A 26077-nucleotide genomic window follows, 5' to 3' on the forward strand; every position below is an offset into this window, starting at 1 on the left:
AATCAAATCTACAGGCATTCCTAAGAACATAGATCAACCCAACAAACTCAAAACAATAAAACACTTGCAAGCAATATAGATAAGATGACCTGTAGGAAACTAAAGGTAAAGGTAAAGGTATCCCCTGTGCAAGCACCAAGTCATGTCTGACCCTTGGGGTGATGCCCTCTAGCGTTTTCATGGCAGACTCAATACAGGGTGGTTTGCCAGTGCCTTCCCCAGTCATTACTGTTTACCCCCCAGCAAGCTGGGTACTCATTTTACCGACCACGGAAGGATGGAAGGCTGAGTCGACCTTGAGCTGGCTGCTGGGATTGAACTCCCAGCCTTATGGGCAGAGCTTTCAGACTGCTGCCTTACCACTCTGTGCCACAAGAGGCTCTTTGTAGGAAACTACTCCCCCATTAAAACACAGGTTAAAAAAAGGTCAAAAGAAACATCACTTGGCAAAAGCATTGAACAGGTCAAAAATTGTAAAACAGCTTGAACATAACATGGTAGGATCATACAAGCAGGTCAAGGAAGTATTACATGACATGATCGTGAAAATAGGCAAACAGGATCTTGACACCATGTTTATCTGAAGCAACAGAACAAAGAGTGAGTTCTGTGGCACCTTTAAGACCAACAGACCTTTGGGTAAGAGTTTTTGTGTGCTTGCACCTGAAGAAGTGTACATGTGTCTGAAGAGGTATGTATACCCATGAAAGCTCATACCCGGAATTAAACTTTGTTGGTCTAAAAGGTGCCGTTGGGTGTTATAGTTGTGGGTTTGGAGGAATTCCGGAACCACTGGGAGTTCAATGGTCTCTTTATTAGGATCTCAACATGGTGGTAGAAGCAGCAAAACTGAACTGAGAACACCCTGAAAAGTCTCAAGTTATATACAGTTGCGAACAATGGATCCTCCCACCAGTACACACTATTGGTCAGTTTTGGTTTATGCCAATAAAGGTATTGGAATCTGAATCGGGTCAGATTTGGTTTTAGGATCTAGATTTGTATAGCTGCTAGCACATGATCTTGGAGGGCCCATGTCCAGCTGAGATAGCTACACTAGTTACCAACTGGCATCTGGACGAGGTTCGAAGTTTTGGTTCTTACCTTTAAGGCCATCCACAGCCTGGGTCCCGCTTACCTGTTTGTCTCCTTATGCCCCTCGCAGGGCTTTGTGCTCTGCAGGTCTGAACCTGTTGGTTGTCCATGGCCCCTGGGAGGTTCACCTAGCCTCGACCAGGACCAGGGCTTTTTCAGTCCTGGCCCTGACCTGGTGGAATGAGCTCCCGAAGAGCTAAGGGCCCTGATGTAGCTGTCAGCATTCCACAGGGCCTGCAAGATCTGATCCCTCCCTGTAGAGGCCTGGTGGAGGCACATGCCTGTCATCTGTGCATGGCCATCTCTCCTGAGGGCAATAGTGATTTTTCTGTGGACTTCTGAGGCTTATCATCAGCCAGGAGTGGGTGGGGCAAACAAAATAATTAGATCTTCTGCCATCACTGTAGATGGTATTGTTTGCGTTTTATGCGATGTTATGTTTTTATTGTAATGGTCCTTGTGGACCTCGTAGATAATCGCCAAGAGCTGACAGTTTGGGAGTGGTGGTTGATAAATATAAGCATAAATAAATAAATAAAATTATAGGATTGGGAGGAGAGAGTGCATTACGCCAATGTAAACACCAAAGATCTTTTCTGAAAGCCTTTAATTTTCCTCCCATTCCAGTTGTCAAAATATCCACACTGGAGAGTGAGTGTGGTGTGGCAAACAGAGAATAAATAAATACATGTGAACCGAAAGCATGGAAGTGCCTTTTACTACATAAACCTGATGTGAGGATTTCACTCCGTCCTGAAGCATAAGCATAACCCTCATACAAAGCTAGGTATTGTCAAGGGCAAAGTCTTGGAAAATCCTCTGCATAATGCTGTTTTGAAAGACAAACAATACACATTGAGAAGTGTTTTATTGGGGGAAGGGGAGGTTGTGAGCCACTCAGGGTATTTATTAGGGAGAAAAGTGGTTTACTGAATTACCAAAATAATTGCCTAAATAATAAAATAGATGGTTGGTTTCTCTGCAGATCTTTCAGACGATCTCTGAAAGGGTTGTTCTGAATTCCCCTTGGATTTCATTCCAACCAGAATTTCAGTGGGCACTTTCCATTGAATCAGAAGCTTCAGCTGGTGAAGAATGCCACTACTTATTTCATATCAAAAGCAGGGAAACAGCGACATGTTCTATTTATATTGCGGAAAGTCTAGCGGCTATCAATGGAGGTGGGGGGAGGAGGTAACAAAAAAGGGTGGAGGGTTTGCTTGCATTGTAGGAAGCCACAGACATTGTAAACAGCACCCCCACAGTGATTCAGAAGTGTAACAAAGAGATGAAAATGGAAGACCTCAAAAATGTCTCAGCCCCACTTTCCAAGCAGCTTTGTCTGACCAGGTAAATAAACTCTGTTAGCGGGTAGATACTCAAATGGTCGTGTCTGACTTACCACAAAACTCCATTGATTAGCAGGGTGGCAGTTCTGACAATGAAAACACAACTCGCTTTTGGCATTAATATGGCCGCAGCCATTATTATGCCACCCTCCATAGGGTTGGCCCTGCATGGTCCTGCATTGGTCAAAGGGCCAAAGGGTTGGCCCTGCATTGGCCCTGACCCCTTACCCATTCACCTGCTTGACCCGAGGATCCTTGGATGCCCTGGGTCCCACTGAATCCCATCCTTGAGAGCAGGTCCTCTGCATCTGGAATCCCTCCCAGGGGAGCAACCAGTTTGGTGTAGTGGTTAGGAGTGCGGACTTCTAATCTGGCATGCCAGGTTCGATTCTGCACTCCCCCATATGCAACCACCTGGGTGACCATGGGCTCGCCACAGCACTGATAAAACTGTTCTGACCAGGCAGTGATATCAGGGCTCTCTCAGCTTCACCCACCCACAGGGTGTCTGTTGTGGGGAGAGGAATGGGAAGGCGACTGTAAGCCGCTTTGAGCCTCCTTCAGTTAGGGAAAAGCGGCATATAAGAACCAACTCTTCTTCTTCTTCTTCATATCAGGGCCAACCAGGCGTCCACCAGGGCACCAGGCGTCCTCTGCTGCACATGCTATGAAGCATCTAGCTCAGTTAAAGAGAAGGTCTATACATTTTTGCCTGTCTTTTCTGAGCCCTTCCTCCCTCTATCTCCCTCTTTTTTTGCCAAGAAAGAGAAGGGAGGCTGCCAAGGATGTCTTGGGTGGATAACATTTTCTGCAATTTTAAGAAAAAAAAAGTCTGAACTTTTGGGGAGGTGGTAAAATGCTCCTATTCTGAGTAACACTGAGAGAATTTGAAAATATTTCATGATTTTACTGTCATTATTTTAATGTCTCTTGGAATGCCCATCGCTGTGATACCAAAGCAGGGACCTTTCAAGGTATCAGATTTTACTGAGTTGAACTGCCAGGCCCCGTTAAACGCTAAGCTGAATAGGCCATGATCACAAAAATTGACTCAAGATTTTGGTGCAATGCAAAATTAAGATAAACCATGATATTTCAAAGTGTTGCTATCTGACCTATTTTACCTTTCACAGGGGAGACAGGAATAGCAATCTGTTCATCACAGACATTGTGTCCACTAAATGGCAACTTGTACGATAAATTGTCACCTAATTATTATACTTGAGAGCAGAATTTGTAGTTCGTATCAGTCACATAATGGAGGGAAATTATTATCTGCTCGCAGATAACCTTTCAGGGGACGGGTCATAACAGCCATCTTTAGTGCTCTAATTTAAGTGTAATGTAGGGGACGGGGATCGAATGACATTTCCTTCACATTGAACATTCTGTCCAGACCTAATTATTCTCGGAATGCTAATGAAATTCCGAAAACTGGAAGTTGAAGAGTAGTGACAGATGACTGGTAGGCTCCTGGTGATTTGGTTTGAAACAAAGCAGCTATAACAGTAATGGAAAGGTGGGCACAGCAACACATTAAACCTAACTTCTCCGCTAAAAGGTCCCTCCCTGGATGTTTAACTGGCTTGAGTGGATGAGTGGACTGTAACTGGCATGGTGTCAAATTTACGCAATATCTCCTTTCCAGCAGGAAAGGTCCAAATTGGAAGCAGTTAACATTCAGCAGTGGTCCAGCATCGCGGGAAAATGGATTTTCTTTTGTCTGTATTGAAAACAAGTGGCTCTTTCGAACAGAAAGGGTCCAGGCTCACGGAGGTCTATGGGTCAGAATCTATGGGTACAAATGTGCTCTTTTAAAATTAAAATAGTTTTTAATTCAGTTTTCAAGATAACCAAGGAAATAAGAAAGGGAAACAATATGTGTGCACGTTAATACAATCTCTCCACCCGCAAGAGTCGTTAGGTATTCAATGCAATTTTATTTATTTATTTATTTATTTATTCTTTGATTTTTATACTGCTGCTCTTCCAGTAGTCTCGCAGTGGTTTACACAAGATAAAACAATAAAAATGCAAGAAAACCCCACAAAATACCCCTTACAACACCCCTTGGATGGATGGATGGATGGATGGATGGATGGATGGATGGATGGATGGATGGATGGATGGATGGATGGATGGATGGATGGATGGATGGATGGATGGATGGATGGATGGATGGATGGATGGATGGATAGATAGATAGATAGATAGATAGATAGATAGATAGATAGATAGATAGATAGATAGATAGATAGATAGATAGATAGATCCAAGCCTTCTTCCGCTGGGAGCAAGGGGCCAGATCTAAAAGGCATCAAGGGGTGATCCTCTGATGGAAACACTTGAGGGATAACTTTTGCTACTATCAATGTGAGTCACATATCATTTTCCTTGGTATTCTAAGGAGAAATCCAAGTGCTCTGAAAACTGTTCAGTAGTATCTTTATGCATTAAGCTGGTGAGTTTTGCCATTGTTGAGAACTTACACATTTTTGTTAACCAAACATCAGTTTCAGGTAACTGTATGGCCCCTTCCAACTCTATGATTCTGTGATTCTGTGAAATCCATAATCACAAATCAAGGAGAGATATGGCAGAAAAACTATTCAAACCACAATCCATTCCCACACTGGAAATTTAATAGAGGGAGGAGGGAAGAGGGGGCAGATGGAACCTGTAGCCACCCTACATATTGCTGTATCCTGGAAGGGGGGGCCATACAGATCTTCCTTGCTGCACTGGCCTTAACCATAGACCTGGTGGAAGAGCACCATTTTGCAGACTGCCATGTCTTTCTTAATGTGTAATACCCATTAAATTTCATTTAATCAATTGTTTTATTAAAGAGAAATTTCCTTTATTATACACCTACATTTGATTGTAATACCTTGAAAGATTCATAAACTTGTCTACCATCACTGTTGCTCAGTTTTAGCATTAATTTTAACATCCTCGGACTGAAAGAGGTGCAACTGGCCACAACCAGGGCCAGGGCTTTTACAGCTTTGGCCCCAGTCTAGTGAAACACTCTTCGTTAGGACATTAGGGCCCTCTGGAACCATCAATAGTTTCAGAGGGCTTGCAGAGACAGGGCTGTTCCGTCAGACCTATGGCTGAGGACAGGAATTTAGCAACCCTCTCTATGCCACCTCTGCAGAGACCAGCTCAAGGCAGCCTGCGAGGAAAACAATAAAACAAGACAGTGCAAATGCAAATATTTATACAACGAAGCAAGCTGAACAGCTGGAAGAAACCATTAAGCCAAACCAATTTTTGAAGAAAACCACGATGATATCATCATACCTGTTTTAAATTCACATACAATTTACAACTATGTACAATTAAAAAACAAAACACCATTTTGCGTAGAACTTTGGAGAGGGTTACAGATTCCCTGGAGAGGTGACAGACAGGTTTGCTAAAAAATGACAATAAAACATTCAGGATCATCTGGGATTAGCAAGTAGGGATGGGCATGAACCACAACAATGCAGTTTGGTTTTGTTTGTGGGCAAGCCATGAGCTGATAGGAGAGATGTCCTGCCATTCAACCACAACCCTTCCCCAATAAAGGGGATGTTCAGTAGGAGACAGGTAATCAGAAAATGCAGGGGAAGGTTTTGGTAATTTGACTGGCATATTGGCAGCCCTGTGTTCTTATTAATTTCAGCATATAAATAATTATCTCAATTCCCAGCTGACTGCCACTTCTTCACCTTTCTAAATTCTTTCCCTCGCTGAGTCAAAACAAGCTTTCTTGACACCAACAGCTTGCACTTCCTCATAGAACCTTTAATCTTTGGTATTTTGTAGTATTTTTAAAGCAAGGTGGCACTTAATTCTGCAAATATTGCAATGCCAGCTAATCATTTTGTTAAGGACTTTTAAAAAAAAATTAAAAGGGATGGGGGAATTTCAGAACCTTTTCCCTTCCCCCTCTTCCAAAACCATTGCGTTTCAGGAGAGAGGAGTCTCTAATGTGTATACGTTTAATCTCTTCCCTTGTTTGCTTTTGCCACTTTGACAGACATGGTCCCTGTTTGCCAGCCAAAGGATGTGGTTTCCCTAGCAACAGGAGGCATGTAAAATCGCTCTGAACACCTGCTTTTTCCACTGTCATTTCATTCAGCTCAGAACTGAAGTCTTAGAAAATTGGGGGGGGGGGGTTACTTCAAGGGGTTGCTCAAAGAATTCATCTGAAATGGCCTATGCTGGACTATGCTGGACTTCAGGGCTCCTACTCCTTCCGTCTGTTTCTTCTCAAAGGTGATGAGTCAATTCTACCAAGAAGACTTTGTGCTTTACTCTTTATCTAATCAAATCCTGGAAATCAGTGACATTACTTACAGTTGAGAAATCCAGCAAAGAAAAGCAAGCATTCTTAGAGGAAGAGATAACAATGTATAGTCACCAATGCCATTCTTAGAGTTGCCAGGTCCCCACTTGAGGGATGGAGGGCGGTAGGGTTGGTACAGTAGATCCAGGTTGGGGAACTTCTGGACATTTGAGGATGGAGCCAGGGAGGTACAGTGGGATATAATCCTCCAAAGCATCCATTTTTTTTCCAGGGGAACTCATCTCCCTAATCACAGAATCATAGAGATGGAAGGGGCCATACAGGCCATCTAGTCCAACCCCCTGCTCAATGCAGGATCAGCCCAAAGCATCCTAAAGCATCCAAGAAAAGTGTGTATCCAACCTTTGCTTGAAGACTGCCAGTGAGGGGGAGCCCACCACCTCCTTAGGCAGCCTATTCCACTGCTGAACTACTCTGACTTTTTTTCCTGACATCTAGCCTATATCATTGTACTTGTAGTTTAAACCCATTACTGCGCGACCTTTCCTCTGCAGCCAACGGAAACAACATCCTGCCCTCCTGGAGATAAACTGGAATTCCAGAGGTTCTCCAGGTCCCACCAGGAGGCTGGTATCCCTAGTCACTTGGCTGTCACTAGGCATGGATGGTTCTGCCCAGATAAGTTGAAAAGTACCTGAAGAAATGCGGATTTGGATATTTTTTGGCTTATCCAAGCCGAACCACCCATTTCCTGCTTTCAAACAGTCTGAATCAGGATGACTTAGCAATTTAGCAATGATTTAGACCATTTAAATGCACCCCCCCTGCCATACTTTCTTAGGCTGTGTCTGAGAAGGAAGGGGGAGCATGCACTGAACAGCTGATAATGACAGGCACCCTGCTTTGCCTGCTAAGATAGCGTCCGTATGCCTAGTAGCTATAATGACAAGTTCCCAGCCCTCCCCAAGCTTTGTTCCCCTCTTTCTCAGGCAGTAGAGAAGCTATCTGTTGTCTGAAACAAACAAAAAAGGAGGGGGAGATGTCACAAAAAGAAAACCCTCAACATTTTTTTGGATTCAGCCGAATACGAAAAGGTGAAAAGGCATTTGTGCAATTCGGATTCAGCCTGAATCATTTCCCAACAAATCTGAAATGGTACGATTTTGTGTGTTGGGGATACACATCCCTTACTGTCACCCTTGGGCTTTCCAGGCACTCACAATCCATAAGGCATTACGAGAGAAAAGGACAATGCATCAAAGTGCTCAAGAAAATGACAACCACATTTTAGGAGACAGAGAGAGAGAAAGAGAGAGAGAGATTGATTTTCCCCCCCATCTCTCTTTCTATATCTATCGATATAATTGTTTTTAAACAAACCCATAACATTCTCAGCAATTTGCCTTTACATAGATACACCCATCATTCTAGACATTCTGGAGTCCTCTACCACAGAAGTCTTAAGTGCTTTGAGACTCGATGCCCATTCAAGCACATGCCAGGAAGCTATTTAACAGGAAGACGTGGAACCAGCATTATGACCTCATCATTTCCAAGGCTGGAGTGGGTGGCTGTCCAAGAGATCCAGGGACAGGACACACAAGCAAAGCACAAGATATACAATCCTGAAGAGCAAGCCATGAACCAGAACGATGAAGGAATATTGTCAATTACTAGGAGAGCTCTAAGATCAAGTAGCTAGAATCTTCTTAGGGGCCCTGGCGCCAAAGAAGTAAAATCAGTTTCAACCAGGGCCATGGCTTTTTCAGCTCTGTCTGCGGCCAAGTGGAATGTTGTTCCTGAAGAAATCAGAGCCCTCCTGTTCCTCCAGGCCTATGGTTGAGACCAAAGAATAAGATCAACAGCTGCTAGCCTCCCCATTGACCTGAAATTTTCATCTGGAAACCATGTTTTATTGAAGGTTGTTCAATGTTGTAGACTATGTAATGTTCCATGTAAGAGTTATTTCAGTGTTCAATGTAAACCGTCCAGAACTGCAAGGAATGGGCGGTACAGAAATCCAAATAATGAATGAATGAATGAATGAATGAATGAATGAATGAATGAATGAATGAATGAATCAATGAATAAAGGAAAATCACTTTAATACAGAACACTTTCAGGATATAGATTTTAAATGTAATCTGCGGCCAAGACTCACTGCAGCCACTAGTTGATGCTGCAGAGGTCTGACTGGAGACAGACACAAATGCCACAGCAGCTCATGTGTGGTGCAAGCTGTGTGCATACGTGCAGCATCAAAGTGAGCAGGCGGGACCCACAGCGCCTATAAAGGTGCCTCGTGTATGGGTCCTGGCCACTTTACCCAGGACACCACAGAGCAGCTTCCCTCCCACCCACCCTACGTGTCAGTGTTTGGGGTGAATGCTTCATGGTTAATATTTCATCACAGCTGTGGGTTTGCATGGGATAGGCCCATTATGCACGGCCGCCGAAACGGCGATTTCGGGTCACATGGAAAAAGTGGAGGGGGAAGAAGCGAAGCAAACCGCTTATGCACGGGATGGGACGCAACGGTGGCAAAACCCAGAGTAACCGATTATGCACGCGGAGACCCCGGCACCCCTTCTGGTTGCACCCCGGTCACCCGGAAGCTGCGCTTTCTTCCGCGTTTCGCTAACGCGGCTTTTTCGGCGGCATGCACCGAAGATACGGCCGGTTGCAGCCGACTCCGTGCGTTATCGGTGATTTTAGTTGCCGCCATTCCACCCCGAATGTGCGCTATCTCCCCTGTGCATAATGGGCCATAGAGCCTGTTGGCAGGGAGTCCAGTGAGGAATCAGGCTCCCTGGGGTGCAGGGCCTCCATAAGAGGTGGAATGTAAATGAATGCAACTTATCTGGCTGGGAGGCCAGGGGCTTGTTGTCAGGTAGACTGGGTGCAGCCAAATGAGGTGGGCTCTCATTGGCTCCCCTGCACAGGTTGCTTCCCATGGGGCAGATTCCAGTAGGCAAGGGGATCTGCTCTCCCAGCTGGGAATGGTGCGGATCACCAGGGCACCTCTGAACTCTGCAAGTTTTGTGCTGCCCACAGACTGGTAGGTCAGGCTCCCTCTCCCATGCTGCAACAACCCTCCTGTTAGGAGGTAACAAAGCTATGGTCTGGTCTATACCCAACATTGGTGTTGTGTCTTATTCCAGCCCAAAAGGTCCTTCTGTGAGTCAAATAAGCAGCTTAAAAAAATGTAAAACCTAAATTATGAATGTATGTATGACTGTTTTAATCTTTGTATATTATATTTTGACTGTCTGAGATGTACTGTTACCCCCTACCCCTGGGCTGCATAGAGAAGGGTGAGCTAAATGAATAATGTTTCATTTAACTTAATTAATTCAAGTTTAGTGTAGTGGTTAGGAGTACAGACTTCTAATCTGGCAAGCTGGATTCGATTCTGCACTCCCCCACATGCAGCCAGCTGGGTGATGTGGGGCTTGCCACAGCACTGATAAAACTGTTGTGACTGAGCAGTGATATCAGGACTCTCTCAGCCTCACCCACATCACAGGGTGTCTGTTGTGGGGAGAGGAAAGGGAAGCCACCTTCGGGTGGAGAAAAGCAACATATAAGAACCAACTCTTCTTCTTCTTCTTCTTCTTCTTCTTCTTCTTCTTCCATTTTGGAGATAGAGACAGCTATTTATAGGCATATGTTTATAGACAGCTGTTTATAAAGACACTGATACCAAATTTACATGGACGATAATCCCTTAAATCTAACTCTTCCCCAAGTTTCAAGTGAATCAGTCCAAGAGACTCAATTTTACAGGCCCCAGAAATATATAGCTCGCAGTACCGATATCTCTACGAACCTCTAAAATGGCAGCCAAGCAGCTCCAGCTGGCCATGGCATTAAAAAAAAAAATAAAACTTGTACTTTTCCCTGCTCTTTCAGAGACTGTCTGACAATCAAATATTCTTACATCTCCGCTCAAAACTCTGCATTTGCAATGCTTCATTGATATGGCCTATTTGTTTCTTCCCCCAGAATCAAGGTGGCTTCCTTTGCAACCTCTCCACCCCTTTTAGTTGGTCTGCCATAATGGAAATGTACTAAAATGAAGGATAGGAATGCCTACTGGAAAGAACCCAAAGGCCCATGGGCTATAATGGGAGCCAGGGATATGTATTGACATTAGTAGGTTCCACTAGAATACATTGCGACAAACAAAACTTGCAGTAAATATGTGGAACAGACTAGAAGAACCTGCCCTGAGCCTGGAATGACAGCCTCCAGAGAGGAACGACCACCCTTGGGAGTAGAATGACAGTCCCTGGGCCCAGATGAAATGCTCTGGGATTGTAATGACAGACCCCAGAGTGGAATGACAGCCTCCAGAGAGGAACGACCACCCTTGGGAGTAGAATGACAGTCCCTGGGCCCAGATGAAATGCTCTGGGATTGTAATGACAGACCCCAGAGTGGAATGACAGCCCCTCACATTGTTCCAGACTACTGGGGTTCTTTCAGACACCTGAGTCCAGTCCCAAGGGGCATGATTCTGCTCTAGGGGCTGTCACTCCAGTCACAGGCCAGTTATGCTACAACCCCCCCCCCCCCCCCCCCCCGGGACCAGTATTGCACTCTGGGGCCTGCCATTCCAATATCAGGGCAGATATCTCTAAATCAGTTCCACATTGTTTGGATGAGAATTCTGTGTGCTGTAATATATTTCAACTGAGCCCATGCAAGTCAATTGGCATTCCTGACTCCCGCTATATCCAACAGACCTTCAGGCATCTCCCATTGTTCCCAGTGAACATTCTTGTCATTTAGTTTAGAATCTCCTTGGTGAAATTAAACAGAGTGTACAAGATATCTACAAGTGTTTAGCTATTAAATGATTCCGCGAGAGAACCAACATCCATTCCACATTTACATAATGGGCATGATATACATTTGATGTATACATTTGATGTATTTCTGCACTGTTCTGCATCATAAGACATGATCTAGTTCCTTCTCCTGCACAAACATAATAGAAATATTTCTGAGATCTGTTTTTGAGAGAGAAGCACTCTTCAATTCTTGTTTTTTTCTGAATCTTGTTTTCCAGTCAGCTTTAGTCTGCTCAGAGAAAACACTATGACAGAGAAGTCAGCAATGAAATTTCAAAAAAAGAGAATGCATAAGCATTACCATCTTTTAAAAGTATTTTTTTAACCTGTGAATGCTAATGCTGCTAATATTAGTTGGATTCCTGTCAGGGTGAAAAATGTAACTTTTCTGTTCCTTTCTTTGATCCAAGATACATTATATTTGAACATTAAACTGAAGTCTAGTGGCAGCTTAAGCACTGACCAAAAATATTCTAGACTGCTTTGTTAGTTGCTAGAATGCCACCAATGTCCAATTGGATTTCACTGCAATAGATGGACATGGATGCCCTTCTGCTAACATGGTTAACCCTCTGGATAGGGTTGACAGCTCCAGGTTAGGTAATATGTGTAGATTTTAAGGTAGAAACTGAGTGTGAGAAGTTTGGGGGAGGGGAGGGACATCAACAGGGTATAATATACATTCTAGCTTCCAAAGCAGCCATTTTCTCCAGAGGCACTGATCTCTGTCACTTGGAGATTAGTCGCAATCCCAGGAGATCTCCAATCATCACCTACTTTCATGTGAGCATGGATGTGATAGACAGCATTATAACTGATTTTTTTTTTTTTTTTTTTTTTACAGACAGTTAATCCACACAGTATCTGGATAACTGGGGCAGATATCTGGCTGTCGGGATTTGGTCAGTGAAGTTCTACTCCTAATGCAGGCCAAATTGAAAGGATAATTCTTATAAGTGGAGAAGTACATCTGCACATTTTAAAAGACGAAATCAGGTGTTAGGACTTCCTTAGACTCATGTGTAAGAAAGTACTGGTACTTGTAGGAAGGGGGAAAGTGGTGGTCTTAGCCAGGAGTGCCCACCTTTCAGAAGTCGGGGGAGTTCAGTGGAACTAAAAAAGACAAACACAATAACAGAACTTCTCAGTTTACAAGAAAAAAAGTGAATTAAAAAGCCTATAAGCGATTTTACAGCCTGTAACTAAGATCTATCTAAACAATATCTGTCTGATTTATATATAGAAATCCTGAATTCCTCATTCCATCTACCCTATTCCTCTTTGTAAAGTAAAAATTTATATTTGTTTGCTGTTAAAAACACCTCAGTGCCTTTCTTACAAAGGTTAAAGAAAAGAGGACTCTTGCAACTTCCCAACAAGTTTCAGGGATGTCAGTCAAAGGATAGGGCAGTAAGTTTCATTTTATAACTAAGAAACCAAATTACCTTGCTAGCTCACTCTTTGAGGAAACAATTTTTGTGGGGGGAGAGGGAAAATTTACCTCAGAGTGGGGAAGTGTGTAGGGGTCAATCATAGCGGATAGTTTAGTTTACTATTTTATTGTTTATCTTGCCTTTTAGTCCCAGTGGGGATGAAGGTAGCTCACAAAGCATGAAAGATAAAAGAGATCAAACATACATTCAAACAGTATATCTGTATTGGAAGTAAAATGGAAATGGTTAGGAGTCAATACACAGCTATAACATCACAGCTTTTGAAGATGTGGCAGCACTGTAATAAAACTTAGCACACCATGCAAGAGAAGCAATGGTAGTCAGGAGGACAACTGTTCTTGAACACTTTCACAGGGTTCCCAAGAGAGGGTGACTGGAAGTACGAATAAATCTCTAATTGTATGTTGCTTCAAGACTCCCCAGGAAGCTTGCCTGTCCATCTGCCTCTTCCAACATTCATCTGATGCATGGTTGATTCAAAAGCAGCTAGAAGTCTCTCTCGATTGCTGGTTGCAATGGTTTACTAAACTGGAAATAAGCCAGACAGTATGTGTTATGTTTTTGAGTTAATCAAAGGACTGAAATGAGCAATTAGAGATGCTTGGCTTGGACTTGTCCACCTCAGTTCAATGTAGGATTGACGAGAACCCTCCCTTGTGTGAGCATCTGCCTTTAATCTCCTCCGCATGCAGCCATCTGTGTAACTTTGGGCCAGTAGCAATTCTCTCAGAGCTCTCTCAGCATCATCTCCCTCCCAATGTTGTAGGGAGAGAAAAGGGAGGCAAGATTGTAAGCCACATTGAGACTCCTTTGGGTAGTTAAAAGTAGGGTACAAAAACCCAGCTCTAAAGTGCCATCAAGTCACAGCTGACTTATGGCAACACAAGGCAAGAGAGAAGTTGTGGTGGTTTGCCATTGCTTTCCTCTGTCATCTTCCTTGGATGTCTCCCATCCAAGTACCAACTCAGGTGGATCTTGCATAGCTTCTGAGATTTGATGAGATCCGGCTAAACCATGCCACTTTCCTTCCTTAATGAAGATTAAAGTCCAGGAAATAATTTATTGGGGGCCTGGGGTGATTCGCAGAAACCCTGCAACCTCAATCTTTTGTGCCCAAACAATGAAATGGAAAGAGACACAAGACATATTATGAATGTGAATACTTACTTTTGTCCCACCATGCCCGTGCAATGGCTGTTCCAGGCTGCGAGGAGACCAGTGAAGATGGATGTTCTGTCACCAGTGAGTTGTGACCAATGCACTGCACAGCAAGTTGGATCCCTGCCACAGCCCTCACAATGAGTATTGCTGTAGGTGTGTCAACCAAGAATATTTTCTTCTCAGCACAGCTGTCTCTGTTCATCAAGGCAGGGAGAGTCCCGATAGGGTATGATGACTGCACTGTGAATGGCAGCCCACGGCCATCAAAGACCCTCACGTGTCACAGCTTCATATCATTTCTATCTAAATGTCACATGGCCTCTCACAATTTCTCAACTTTGATCCCTATGCTCATATGCCACAATTGGGGAGGGGGGGGGGAAGAGGGGAATCTATCAAATTGAGCCAGTCAATGTTATTAGGTGATAATCCTGTATATAACACCTCACATTTAAATATCATCACTTCTTCATGCATGTGACATACCTTGGCAGTGATGCTCATTCTTTATGAACAATGTAATGAGCAAATAAAATACAAATCTGTGACTACGCTGTTGAATCATAGCGTTGGAAGGTCTCACACAGATTATCTAGTCCAACCCTCTGGTCAGTGCAGGATAAGAAGAAGAAGAGTTGGTTCTTATATGCTGCTTGTATCTAACCGAAGGAGTCTCAAAGAGGCTTACAGTTGCCTTCCCTTTCCTCTCCCCACAACAGACACCCTCTGAGGTGGGTGAGGCTGAGAGAGCCCTGATATTATTGAAGAAGAAGAAGAGTTGGTTCTTATATGCCACTTTTCTCTACCCGAAGGAGTCTCAAAGAGGCTTACAGTTGCCTTCCCTTTCCTCTCCCCACAACAGGCACCCTGTGAGGGAGGTGATGCTGAGAGAGCCCTGATATTACTGAAGAAGAAGAAGAGTTGGTTCTTATATGCTGCTTTTCTCTACCCGAAGGAGGTTCAAAGAGGCTTACAGCCACCTTCCCATTCCTCTCCCCACAACAGACATCCTTTGAGGGAGGTGAGGCTGAGAGAGCCCTAATATCACTGCTGGGTCAGAACAGCTTTTCTGGTGAGCCCAAGGTCAAATATGCTCGAGAGATGCTTGTGGCATGGAGCAATATATCCCAGTTGCCTTGACCTTACCAGAAGAAAGATGAACAAAGCAGTTGCAAAGTTTCTGGCAGGTGTGGGCAGTAAAGTCATCCGGCATCCACACATCACCTTTAGGCAACCTGCCCTGTTTTGGGATGATGCTGTCCACTAATCCAACTGGGGGTTGGATATATGGCTGCATGGATTGTGACGTGCCTTGCTTGAGACAGATCAGTTTGGGGATAGGCCAATCCTGCGCACTCGACTACCCAACTGGAGGGAGCCTCTCTAAGAGGCTTGAGCATGTGGAATCGGGTGGTCTCCAATCATGGGATGGAGGCTTAGACAGCTGTCCCACAGTTCTGGGTGGCAGGGGACCCAACAGAGGCTAATGCCCAGTGAGTCCCCTTGCAGTTGCCACCTCCCAGAGACCCAGTTGGCGAGGGTGCCTGGAGATCATGGTGGGACCACGAGATGAGCTGTGGCAGTGGCCAACTGTCATATGATGATTTTCTTGGGTCGGCTGACCACAAGAAGGCCAGTTCCCTTGTGCCATGCTTCCCAATGCTCTCTTAAGTTAATGAAAAGTTGTGACCAAGTTTTGCCAAAAAGCGTGCGGCAGAGTCCTCATTAAGCTGTCCCCATCTGCAAAGCAAAATACCATTGGCAACCACTCTTTCGGTGAAGTTTTCTTCTTCTTCCAGTAGAAGAAGAACTGGTTTTTACTACCCAAGGGGGTCTCAAAGTGACTTACAGTCACCTTTCCTTCCTCTCCCCACAAGAAACACCCTGTGAGGTAGGTGGGGCTAAGAGAGCTCTGAGAGAAACTGCTCTGTGAGAACAGTTTTAACAATGAAGCTCTTAACAGATGGGTGGGATTCTATCCTGCAAACAGAGAACCAAAATGGAGCAGAGAACTGAAAAGTTTCAGCAAAATCTCTTTGCAAAAGAAATGCATTTTAGATGTGTGTATGTGCAGTTGAAGAGAAAACAGTGTAAGCTACCTTCAACCAATTTACATATCCTTTAAGAAAATTATAAACTAGAACAGGCAAACATTTCTCACATAACATGTTTTTGACTTTCATTACCAATAGCAGTTGCTGTTTTTTTTCTTTAACAATGCAGATTTAAAATTATTGTGCTTGCATGAAATACCCATTATTTTCAGTTAGCTTAACTGTGCATCATGTTCCCCTTTCAGATGGGTGCACCTCTTTCCACAGCAGGTGGCATAATGTAGATCGGAAATATTATCACACCGCATAAGGAAACTGATTTAATTGCACCACAGATTGTATACTGATTTGCAAGGTTGTGGTCATAGTTGTGCATATTTGCTTTTGCAGATAATTGTCTGGTCAGATCTTGCGTAGTGAGCCCACTTAACCACAACAAATACAGTTTTTCCTTATAATGAATGCCAAATGGTGTGTACGTGTGACTTCTCCAGTACTGGTTCAGTTGCAGGGTATCAGTGATAAATGGTGACACACTCTAGAGATGCTTATGCAGTTTTCATCTGAACTTCTTCCCAGTTTTTATATTTCCAAATTACCTATCATTGCTTCTGAAACAGAGCCAATAAACAAGCAATTTTCCAGGGTTCCAGTTTTTTCTTTCTGAAATTTGGACAGGGAGCAAAACAGCAAGATCTGTAGAGTGCATGATTAAAAGGCAAAATGTGAAGATTGCTGTAAATGTGGGTTTATGCCTTCAATTCTATTTTCGTTTGTAATTTTTAACCGTATTTATGTACACTAGACAATCAATAATTGTACTTTAGTCTCATTTTCAATTTGCTCATCCTTCGGGCTCCTAGCTTGATCTTTCAGGTTGGGTTTTGTTCCCTTCTGGTCTTTCCATCTCGAATAACAAATGCACAGTTGGGCAAAGTTTCTTCACACCTCCCCACCATCTCCATGGATAAGCAATGTCAACAAACCCTCAGACATATGTATGGAGGTTAGACACAGCCAACTAGGCTAACTTTTAGGGATCTCCCTGCACTGTCATCCCTGAGTCTGAGCAATGTATGGAAGAAGAAGACAAAGAAGATGAAGAAGATGACAATGAAGAAAAGTTCATTTTTATACTCTGCTTTTCACTACCAGAAGTGTTCTCAAATAGATTACTATCACCTTCCCTTCCTCCCCTCACAACAAACATCCTGTGAAATAAGTGGGGCTAAGAGAGCTCTGACAGAACCAAGGTCACCCAGCTGCTTCATTGTGGAGGAATGGGTAATCAAACCCAGCTCTCCAGATTAGTGGCCGTTGCTCTTAACCATGACACCAAGCTGGCTCTCTGGAGAAACACCTGAACTTGCAGGTTCAGCAAACCGCTACAGCCTCATTTCTAAATTTCTAAATACAGCCTCATTTCTTGAACCCGCCCAATGCTTAAAGAAAGATTCAAATGTACATGTCAATTATGACTGGTCTAAGGTGTCTAAGTTAATGAGCCTCTTGTGGCGCAGAGTGGTAAGGCAGCGATATGCTGTCTGAAGCTGTCTGCCCATAAGGTTGGGAGTTCAATCCCAGCAGCCGGCTCAAGGTTGACTCAGCCTTCCATCCTTCCGAGGTCGGTAAAATGAGTACCCAGCTCGCTGGGGGGTAAACGGTAATGACTGGGGAAGGCACTGGCAAACCACCCCGTATTGAGTCTGCCATGAAAACGCTAGAGGGCGTCACCCCAAGGGTCAGACATGACTCGGTGCTTGCACAGGGGATACCTTTACCTTTACCTTTAAGGTGTCATAAACTCAGATAAAAAACAGTCATGTTTTGACCAGCACAGGTGACCTGTTTGGGAGGTTTCACTTTTCATAAAGTTAACAGGACGGATACAATGCAAAGTGGTCAAAACCCATTCTGAATGTGCTTCCACAGGAGAGGGAGGGAATCCGAGACTGAGAGAGCTGTGAGAGAACTGTGACTGGCCCAAAGTCACCCAGAAGGCTCCATGTGGATAAGCAGAGAATCCCACTTGTATCTCCTGATTAGAGTCTGCCATTCTTAACTACAACGCCATACCGGCTCCCATAGCTTTTCCACCTGGTCAGAAACTTTAATCTCTCATATCAAAATGTCCTTCTCTGTTTATCCTACCATTCCTTTTGGTCCTTTCAGAATGACTTATCTTCATGCTGTGGGACTAACCATGTCTGAAGAACATAGTTTGGACAATAGAACATTTTACACATCAACAGTTTAGGATTGTTTGTGTCTGGATTACATATAATGCAAAAAAAAAATCCAAAAATTAGTAATTGGAAGATTCCTGCAGAAGAACCTCATTATCATCTACCTTGTTGCAGGAAGATAAGCGGGTTGTTAACAGAAAACAACCACAAAGAGAGAAATCAAAGCATACAATGGTGAATCTGGGGTTAGATATCTTGCAGAACAGAATCTTACACTGGGCTCTTCCGTTATAACAGAACTTCGATGAGTCCCATCAAGGTGATTGTTACAATGACTTATCTGGCCGCCAGGCTTGAGCATGAAATGCAGCTGAGAAAAGTTCCATCCCTTGTGATGTCAATTAAATTGTGCAGTCGAAGGAAAACAGAATCAAAGCTAGCACACACTGACTTTATCCAAGATAAAGAAAGAGGGAAGTTCCTTGTAACCCCTTGTGTCATGGTTCAAGATGTAATTGCTGGAAATCAGAACTTGAAAAAAGAACATAGACACGATGAAATTCAAGGTGATGTCAGCAACAGCAGCAAGAAGAAAAGCAGGTTTGTTTATGCTCTTTTCTCTACCTTAAGGAGTCAGAGTGTCTTCCAATCATGCTGTCCATGGTGCTGTCCATGCTGTCACCCTTTCTAGCCTGAGCTAAACAAGCCAAGTTAGACAAGCTAGAAATTCCTAAGAGCTTTATTGGCTGAACCACCTCTGTTTGCTAACAATCCAGGAGGAAGATGAGGAGGAGGAGGAGGAGGAGGAGGAGGAGGAGGAGAGTTGGCTTTTACACCCTGCTTTTCACTACCCGAAGGAATCTCAAAGCAGCTTACAATTGCCTTTCTTTCCTCTCCCCACAAGAAAAACCCTTTGAAGTAGGTGGGGCTGAGAGAGATCTGACAGGACCACTCTGTGAGAACAACTCTAGCAGGACTGTGACTGACCCAAGGTCGTCCCACAAGAAAAACCCTTTGAAGTAGGTGAGGCTGAGAGAGATCTGACAGGACCACTTTGTGAGAACAACTCTAGCAGGACTGTGACTGACCCAAGGTCGCCCAGCTGGCTACCTGTGGAGGATCGGGGAATCAAACCCGGCTCACCAGATTAGAGTCCACTACTTTTAATCTCTACACCAAGCTGGATCACATCATTAATAGCTAAAGATACCCTGAGGGAGACACTGAAAGCAGCAAAAGGTTGCTTGGAATAAGAATCCATCCGAAATCCAGGCAAAAATGAAGAGCCAGAAATTTCACACTGGACAAGGTTCAATTCATTTGTTTGTCCCCACAAACAGGCTTGGGGCAATTCAGAACATAAAAGTAAACACCCAAAAAAACACCATAAGAAACATAAAAATACTACTACTTCCCCCCACCCTACCCCACCTTCTAACCATCTCTATCCACCACCAGATTGTTCATTTTAGGTTTGTACCCTTGGAATGGGGGGGGGGGGAAGCATAATATGGGAATAAAGGGGAGGGAGAGAAGAGGGAAGGAAAAGGTGTGGTGTTGTGGTTAAGAATGGCAGACTCTAATCTGTCAATGTTCCCAATCAGGTGAAGATTAAAGCACTAAAACAATTAAAATTGCAGTTAAAATGAAAACATTCAACTAAACATACAGGAATAACAGCACCAAAAGGGGAGCCATATCCTGAGGGTATGCCTGATAAAACATAGACATCTTTACCTGCTAGTGAAAAATGTTGCTAGAGAGAGAGAGAGATGCATCTTCCTGGAGAGGGAGCTCCAGAGTTTTGGTACCATGATGAAGAAGACTCTTACTTGGGTTACCACTTGTCTAGCCTCTGATGGTGAGGGCCTCCAACAATGGCTGGTGTGAGTGGGTGGATGTATATCAGAGAAGGTTAGCTTCACACAAAATGTCACTGGTTACCTCTTTGCCATCCATAGGGCAGCCACTGTCTGCCAGGAGACATTGTGACCCTGTGACAGCTGAAGACACCAATGAGAAAATATTCTGGAAGTCTTAAATGGAACTTGGGATGCAAAAGCCATCAATATGTGAACATTATCCTATGAATCAGAGAACTCCAAACCATCTAACATGCCAAAACTAAAGTAAGAGAACCAGCTTGGTGTAGTGGTTAAGAGCAGCGGCCTCTAATCTGGAGAGCCGGGTTCAATTCTCCGCTCCTTCACATGAAGCCAGTTAGGCAACTTTGGGTGAGTCACAATCCTGTTAGTGCTGTTCTCACAGAGCAGTTCTGTCAGAGTTCCCTCAGCCCCACCTCCCTCACAGGGTGTCTGCTGTAGGGAGAGGAATGGAAGGCAATTGTAAGCCACTTTGAGACTCCTTTGGTTAATGGTGGGGTATCAAAGCCAACTCTGATAACGATAACGATAACGATAACGATAACGATAACGATAACGATAACGATAACGATAACGATAACGATAACGATAACGATAACGATAACGATAACGATAACGATATGTTTTTATTCTAACCTGTCCTTCTGAATCACTCTTCTAAGAAAATTCCTTCTTCATGTTAATCTTGCAAACATATGAACAATGTTGTTGTGGAAGGTTCTGTACGCTGAAATTCAGCACTTAATGGCAAGGTGGCCAAAGGTGGTCTTAGGAGGAGGGCCACACCATGCAAAGTGGAATTCCCAACCACAAGGAAAGGGGGAGGAGAAACCCTTTCTTCAATCCGCTGCACCCTGGGTGACATCTTATGAGGCCATTAGCACTCACAACACTCTCTGAATGGAAAGTGATGTTGCAACTAAGGAAGGAGATAAAAGCAGCATGGTTGCTCAAACACCTACACAGACAGGCACCATTAAGTTTTAGTAGGCATAGAGGAAAGGGAACGTTTCCCTTTCAAAACAAGCAGTCCTGAGATTCTCAGAAAGAAACTGTTTTGAAATGAAATGTATCCTGTATAGCTTCTTCTCGAGTTGATCAACCATACTTCCCAACAGCTAATGCAATGCATTTTGAGCATATGTCCAGCTTTTGCATAGATAGAGTGAGTAATATTCATCATTGTACCAGACAGCTGGTGTAGAGGATAGGAGCAGCGACCTCATATCTGGAGGGCTGGGTTTGATTCCCCACTCCTCCAGCTGAGTGACCTTGGGCCAGTCACAGCCCAGTTAGGGCTGTTCTTGCAGAGGAGTGCTGTCAGAAGCTCTCTCAGCCCCACCTACCATGCAGGGTGAATGTTGTGGGGAGAGAAAGGGAAGGGGAAGGGGATTGTAAGCTGCTTTGAGACTCCTTCAGGTAGTGAAGGTAAAGGTAAAGTTATCCCCTGTGCAAGCACCGGGTCATGTCTGACCCTTGGGGTGATGCCCTCTAGCGTTTTCATGGCAGACTCAATACGGGGTGGTTTGCCAGTGCAGGTAGTGAAGAGTGGGGTATAAAAACAGCTCTCCTCCTCCTCCTGGCTTGCAAGTAAACAGAGGTTGTCCGGCCAATATAGCACTTGAGAATTTCTAGCTTGTCTAGCTCGGCTTGTTTAGCTCAGGCTAGAAGGGATGAGTACAGCTCATTGGCAGCACTGTGGACAGCATGTGGATATGCCCAGACAGATGTACAGAGACCTGGCAGAGCCATGGGAGTCTCCTAGTGAAGGCATGTCACTGTCAGGATTGGCTGATCCTTCCTTCCTCCTTCCTTCCATGCTTTTTGGTAGGGGTGGGGCTTGGGCCTGCTGTTTGGTAGGGGTGGGGCTTGGGCCTGCTGTGCACTTCTCAGTGCAGTGCATGCATTATTTACAAATCAGATGCATTTTGAATGTATCTGCTCCTTTTGCATCTATATAGCTGGCAGCATGCGCAATCATACTCAGAATAGGAAGCTGGCAGGGAACCGATACTGACCTAGGCCTGGAGTTCTGGGGCAACATTTCACAAAGCATGGTGCGCACCAGGGATACATTTGGAATTCTCACATGACATGGTGGGCATAGCAACCAAATGCCGGAAAATGGCTGCCACAGCTTAAGTCCACCATCACAGTGAAGATGTTTTTGTATTTGCAGAAAGATCCTTGCACTAGGCAATCATATGGAAATATCAGGAATGAAATCATAGAATCACAGAATAACAGAGTTGTAAGGGACCTCTTGGGTCATCTAGTCCAACCCCCTGCACTATACGGGACACTTACATCCCTATCGCTCATCCACTCTAACCTGCCACCCCCTTGAACCTTTACAGAATCAGCCTCTCCGTCAGATGGCTATCTAGCCTCTGTTTAAAAATATCCAAAGACAGAGAACGTACCACCTCCCAAGGAAGCCTGTTCCACTGAAAAACTGCTCTAACTGTCAGGAACTTCTTCCTGATGTTTAGATGGAATTTCTTTTGAATTAATTTCATCCCATTGTTTCTGGTCCGTCCCTCTGGGGCAAGAGAGAACAAACTCTGTTCCATCCTTGATATGGCACCCGTTTAAATACGCAGATGGTTATCAAATCCCCTCTCAGTCATCTCCCAATGTCAATTCTTGACCAGATAGAACCCTAATTCTTTTTCACCATTGTTTAACATCGGTCAATACTTCTCCGAATCGCCTACGGAAAGTGTCATATCAGCAAGATTCTGTGCTAGCAGCAAATTCCCCAACAGTGTCATCTCCATTTCCTTCTCTTGTAATATACCAAGAGCATCCAGGAACAAGGTTTCAGCTAATGTTGATTTTATTAGTAGCTTGTGAAATGATGAAATTGAAAGTTATAGATCACCTTTCTACACAATCCTCCAGCACTAAAACATCCGGGCACATTTTTTTTTGACAGCGATTGAATCCCTCTGTTAACCAGCAGGCATAATGGCATCCTAAATCCATTGAATTCAACTGAAATTGTTTAGGATTGCCTTGTTCAATAGGCAGTAGCAACATACAACCTCCCAAGGCTCCTGTAAGGATGGCTTCTATAGGGAAACACTCTGACCATTAGAAATGCAGATATACATGTGCTTAATGCAATTTAAGAGCCTCTTGTGGATCAGGGTGGTAAGGCAGCAGAAATGCTATCTGAAGCTGTCTGCCCATGAGGCTGGGAGTTCAATCCCAGCAGCCGGCTCAAGGTTGACTCAGCCTTCCATCCTTCCGAGGTCGGTAAAATGAGTACCCAGCTTGCTGGGGGGTAAACGGTAATGACTGGGGAAGGCACTGGCAAACCACCCCATATTGAGTCTGCCATGAAAACGCTAGAGGGTGTCACCCCAAGGGTCAGACATGGTCCGGTGCCTGCACAGGGGATACCTTTACCTTTAATGCAATTAAAAACACACACACAGGAACACATCTGATGGAACAAACAGAGAGAGAGAGAGAGAGAGAGAGAGAGAGAGAGAGAGAGAGAGAGAGAGAGAGAGAGAGAGAGAGAGAGAGAGAGAGAGAGAGAGAGAAGTCATTCACAGCCAGAATTGCAAGTATGGCAGAGTCCCAGATAAACATAAGACATAACTGGCATTAAAGATGCAAGATGCTGGGCTGAAAACATCCATTGATTTATTGGTGTGATTAAACGACTAATTCATTCATCACAGACGAAAAATGTGGCTTGATAATTGGTTTTTAATTGGAGTCCTCTGCAAGGATATTAAGTGCTGGCAGATCCAGTGCGAGGAATTTATTCATTTCTCACATTGGAAAATGCATTTGAGATGGCTGTCCGAAGCATGATCCATCTGAATCGCTGCCCAGGTCAATACAATAAAGCAACACAGCCCACCATCACCAATATCAGGATATACAAAGAGACAAAAGCTGCCGTTTCATCTTCTACCTATGCTTCACTAGAAAACGGAGCAGGGCCCAAGGGAGCCAGCTAGCCTAGCCCTCGAGCTCAAAGGGGATGTAAAATGTAGAGACTTTATTGTTTTTATTGGCATTTGATCGGTTTGTAACTTTTTTATGCACATCATTTTAAATTGTTTATTGTGGTTACTGTTGAAATATGCAAGATATGTCATGTGCATAATTCAGCTGCATATGATGAGTAGCCTATAGGGATATCACAGGAGTTGTGTAATTAGCATATTTTAGTCAGGAACTTCCTGGTATTTTCCCAATAATCTCTTCCTGTGTCAATTGGCTCAACTGGAAGTCTCTTGCTCCTTGGAGCACACTTCTTTCCTATTTGCCATCAGATGTTGGTGAACAATTTAACAGTTAGACCCTCTCTCTCTTTACAAAGTTGTTTCTCTATTCTCAATACAGCTTTTCTTCCCCCCTTTAAGCAGCCAGTGCTGTACTCCTTTGCATATTTAAACTCTGTCAACAACTACAAGCCACAAAAGCTGAAAGAGTTCTGGGCCTCTCTAGACCACTCACAGGGCTAAATTCTAACCATATTGGAATCATAGAATCGTAGAGTTGGAAGGGGCCATACTGGCCATCTAGTCCACTGCCCTGCTCAATGCAGTATCAGTCTGAAGCTGCTTAAAACCTTCCAGTGAGGGGGAGATTACCATCCATTAGGCAGCCTATCCCACTGCTGGACTACTGACTGTGGGTTCCCCTCCCCCCCAAAATCTAGCTGATGCCGTTCTACACATACATGTTGAACAATTTATATATACTCCCACCCATTTGGGAAACCCTTCCATGGCTGTCACGTAACACCAGGGTTTCATGAAGCCCTGCCTCAGAAAACCTGATATAGATGCTGGGTTATTTCTAGTCCAAACAGGGACATACACTTTGCACCAGAGTAATTCTAGCATTTCACTTTCAACTATTCATATCAACCAGTTCTTAGAACTCTGTTATACATTTGCACAATTTGAAGTGTTTCGTCTAAGACCTTCCAGTTCACTGCATTCGATAGAAGAGGAAAACTTAAATACTGGGCTGCCATTTTCAGTGGTAGCCATGCATTTTTTCTAGAGCTCTTCCACATTTTCATTTTCACTGCTTGTATGCCCCGTGGCTTTGTGGTTGTTGTTGTTTTCTCTTTCAAACATGTTTTGGCCCCTCTTGTAGCTGATTCAATATTAGATTGTATGTCCAATGTAAAAACCTGTGGTTTACAACTAGAGGGATATATGCTGAATATACAGGGATGTAAAATCAAATTGAATGCTAGAGAGAGCAAAACTCATTGGGAAAAAAAAAGCAATAGGTACATATGAACAATGAAAATGAGAATGCCAAAGAGCCTGTCTAGCACTGCCCTTAAACTACAATACTAAGGAAAGTTAGGAGGAAGTAGTCCCAACTGATTTTAGTAGGGCTTAATTTAACTTGATTCACACAATTAGAGTTGGGCTACATGCCACTGCTAACTTCAACGGGATCATGTGCACATATCTCATTTTATATAAGCAATCACAATAAATGGAAGTGTGCATTGCACATGGCAAGGAGCAAGTATGGATATAAGATACAGTAGAATTTAAGAACTGGAAAATGATGATTCTGTCCTAAATTTCCATTCCAACATAAATTCAAACACTAATAAAAATGACTGCATTCACATGTCATTTTTTTTCTCATACTATTCTCCCTCCTCTCTAATTTACTGCTGTTCAAAAAGCCTATTTGGTAATTGAGACCATTTATATTCTTGAGACAATCTTTGATTGTATA

General features: G+C 43.8%; 1 long non-coding RNA gene across 1 annotated transcript; it reads right to left on the bottom strand.

Annotated features, from left to right (window-relative positions):
* Positions 1-13312: 13312 nt before the first annotated feature.
* Positions 13313-19159, bottom strand: LOC143844314 (uncharacterized). The gene is made up of 2 exons (XR_013233946.1): positions 19080-19159; positions 13313-13582 (listed from the first exon to the last, which is right to left on the bottom strand). It is a non-coding gene; the product is annotated as an uncharacterized LOC143844314 (long non-coding RNA).
* Between the last annotated feature and the right edge of the window lie 6918 nt (positions 19160-26077).

Source organism: Paroedura picta, chromosome 9, assembly GCF_049243985.1.
Source record: "Paroedura picta isolate Pp20150507F chromosome 9, Ppicta_v3.0, whole genome shotgun sequence".
Lineage (NCBI taxonomy): Eukaryota > Metazoa > Chordata > Lepidosauria > Squamata > Gekkonidae > Paroedura > Paroedura picta.